Source organism: Chlorocebus sabaeus, chromosome 19 (genome assembly GCF_047675955.1).
Source record: "Chlorocebus sabaeus isolate Y175 chromosome 19, mChlSab1.0.hap1, whole genome shotgun sequence".
NCBI lineage: Eukaryota > Metazoa > Chordata > Mammalia > Primates > Cercopithecidae > Chlorocebus > Chlorocebus sabaeus.
In genome coordinates this window covers 29,383,033-29,386,659 of record NC_132922.1, presented here as the reverse complement: position 1 = coordinate 29,386,659, position 3,627 = coordinate 29,383,033, and the positions used below count along the sequence as shown (strand labels likewise).

Below are 3,627 nucleotides of genomic sequence, written 5' to 3'. Positions count from 1 at the left end.
ACAGGCGTGAGCCACCGCGCCCAGCCTCCCCTAATAGTTTTAAAACACTTTCTTAAAAAATGCCAACTCTATCTTTAATCTGAAGGAAATCTGACTGTCCAAATAGCTCTGTTGATATGTAACATATGAATACATTATGTACTGTGTAAAATTACTTATAAGACACATTTTAAAAGATTTTTAAAATACTTAATGTGCTCACTTTGTGCTATAACTTCTAACATTTCATCTCTCTGGTGATGACTTACTTGCAAGAGATGAGGGGCGGCAGGGTGCAGGTGAAGATTGTGGTTGGATGGGTTGGCTGACCCCAGGGTCCTCTGAGCTAGTCTCAGAATCGCTGTCGCCATGACCAGTCAGTTGCAGGGGATCCAGCAGCTGCTGAAGGCTGAGAAGTGGGCCACTGAGAAGGTGTCAGAGGCCCACAAGCAAAAGAACCAGAGGCTGAAGCAGGTCAAGGAAACAGCTCAGGCTGAAACTGAACAGTGCTACCTGCAGAGAAAGAAAGAGTTCAAGGCCAAAGAAGCTGCAGCACTGGGATCCCATGGCAGGTGCAGCACTGAAGTGGATAAGGAGACCCAGGAAAAAATGGCCATCTTCCAGACCTACTTCCAGCAGAACAGGGAAGAAGTCATGAATAACTTCTTGGCCTTTGTCTGTGACATTCAGCCAGAAATACATGAAAACTACTGCCTAGATGGATAGGAGAAGAGAGAAGCACCAGTTTCACGGACTGGCATTTTAGGTGCTCTTGTGGAATAACAAGCTCTAGCAAAGTTCTAGGTATATTCTTACGAGAAGGGATTGAATTATTTTATTATTTTGTACACAGTTGTTCCCTTCACTTTTTAGAGAGGAGCGAATTTACCTTCTGTGTACAAACTTAGAACTAAAGATTTCACCTCTTTACCTCAATTTTCTTAGAAATTTAATAGTTACATGCTGTTTTTCTATGCCTTTTGGTTCAAGCAAAATGTATCAGTGATGACTTTTTCCTTTTTAGATCTAATAAAACAACAACAACAAAACAATTATTTGAAGAAAGAAATGGGGGAAAAAAAGAAAAAAATGAAGTAAGGAATGGTTTAAATATTCCCCTCCCCCAATGCTTTATTGAAGTTCAGGGACTTTATCTGTGAAAAAGTAGTAAATAGTTATTTGTAACCTATGTAAAGCAGCAGCCAGTCTTAAAGTCACCCATTCCTTCCAACAGTTAGAACAGTGACTGCTAGTATAATTGTTTGGGCTGCTTTTAGTTTCTCTTAATCAAAATTACTAGATGATAGGTTGGGCACAGTGGCTCATGCCCGTAATCCCAGGACTTTGGGAGGCTAAGGCAGGTGGATCACTTGAGGCCAGGAGTTTGAGACCAGCTTGGCCAAAATGGCTAAACCCCATCTCTGCCAAAAAAAAATCTATAAAATAAATATGTGTATATATATATATATATACACATATATATATATATATATATATGCATGCTTGTGTGGTGGCACACACAAGTAATCCCAGCTACTCAAGTGGTTGAGGCACGAGAATCGCTTGAACCTGGGAGGCAGAGGTTGTAGTGAGCTCACACCACTGCACTCCAGCCTGAGTGACAGAGAGAGACCTATTTGGAGCATTAAGTGAATGCATCTTATTCTCTTGTTTCTTTTAAGAATATATTCTTTACCATTCTATGCAATGGCTTATATCTGCATATTTTCTAGGGCTGTCTACATGATACACAAATATTTGGATACATATAGAAATAAAAGTCACTCATCTAAAAACTTCAACCTGACACATAAATTCGGGTTATTTGAAAATGGAATGGTAAAGTGTTACTGAAGAACTTTTACTATGGTTCACATTTGGTAATATTTGCTAATTATTCTAAAAACAAAACCTGAAAAAACCTTAATTTCATAATGTAAACATCTGAGGTCTAAATTAATCAATAAAATAATTTTTGTGTTTTAATTAATTATATTTTATTTTGATGCTGTCTAATTTCATAATAGATTTAATACTAGCTGAGGCTCATTAGAGATAAACTAGTGAATTATCATCCCATTAAGATAAATTTTGATTCAAAGAAGTAACATCTAAAGTTTACTATATTTAAATTTAGGAGGAATTTACTAAATCAAGTACCAAGATTTTATTTCTGCTACTAAATGGAAGATATATGTAAAATTTAAATACATTCCATTACTCAATTTATTCTTTAATGTCATGAGAGTGAATATAGACAGCATATTTTACACAAAGCATACAAAGCCTTATCTTCATTGACTTACGAGTAAAATATATGTATGTATATATAAATAAACAAATATATATGTAATTTAGATATTAAATGACAGAATTTACTTATTTACTTGTGTATGATGGAATTTGATTCTAGTAATTATTCCAGGTACAGTAACTGGTTGAAAATGGCACATGAAGTAAACTGATATGCTTAAAAGTAACTACATCAAGTGAATTAATTATAATGTCTCCAAGCAAGGCAAGACCACCCACATGAGATAAGGAATGAGAGGCTACTTATTTTGACCAAGTTAGCTCAATGACTTGGGGAACCAAGGACTACGTGCACATGGATGCTTCTTTTGTATTTCCACCCCTACCAAGAAATACGTTTCCACTGCAATATTTAGGAACCCATTATTTCCCTATTGATGCTTTCATTTTCATATAAGACAACAGTTGATACTCCAAAATCGACTTACATTTTAATTAACCAAATACAATGTTCCTAAAGACAAAGAGAAACATTTCATAACAATAAGAGTTAAGCCAACAGGAAGATAGGGAGTAGGAAAAAACAGAGGAAATCAATAAACCAAAATCAAATGCTTGAAAAGGTAACAAAATTGACAAATGTTGACTTAGGCTAAGCCAGATAAAAAGAGAAGAGACTCAAGTTGCTAAAATCAGCAATAAAAGAGAATCCATCACTGCTAGTAATACAAAATAAAAATAAAAGACAATGTAATGAAAGTCTTATGCTAAAAAAATTAGATAGCCTAGATAGAATGGATGAAGTCCTAGAGCAATACAAACTAAAATAGACTAAAGGACTAAGGAGAAATAGAAAATCTAAATAGACCTACAGAAGGTAAAAAGATTGGATTGTAATTTTAAAAACTTATAATAAAATTCCCATCTCAGGTAGCTATCACTCTGAGAAATTAATATCAATTGTTCACCAACTCTTGCAGAAAATAAAAGGGGAGACAACATTACCCAACTCATCTTATAAAGCCAGAATTACTCTGACACCAAAGTTATATCACAAAACAATATGGACCAGTATCTTTCTTTATTTTTTTTCAGACAGAGTCTGTTGCCCAGGATGGAGTGCAGTGGCCCAATCTTAGCTTACTGCAACATCCGTTTCCCAGGTTCAAGTGATTCTCCTGCCTCAGCCTCCCAAGTAGCTGGGATTACAGGTGTCTGCCACCACGTCCAGCTAATTTTTGTATTTTTAGTAGACATAGGCCAGACTGGTCTCGAACTCCTGACCTCAGGTGATCTGCCAACCTCTGCCTTCCAAAGTGCTGATATTATAGGCATGAGCCACTGTGCCTGGCCCATTATTTAAATAAAATTAAAAATCTTTAACAAAATACTGCC

General features: G+C 35.9%; 1 pseudogene; it reads left to right on the top strand.

Moving 5' to 3' along the window:
- The first annotated feature begins 333 nt into the window (after positions 1-333).
- On the top strand, positions 334-705 carry LOC119622560 (V-type proton ATPase subunit G 1 pseudogene; annotated as a pseudogene).
- Positions 706-3,627: the final 2,922 nt, after the last annotated feature.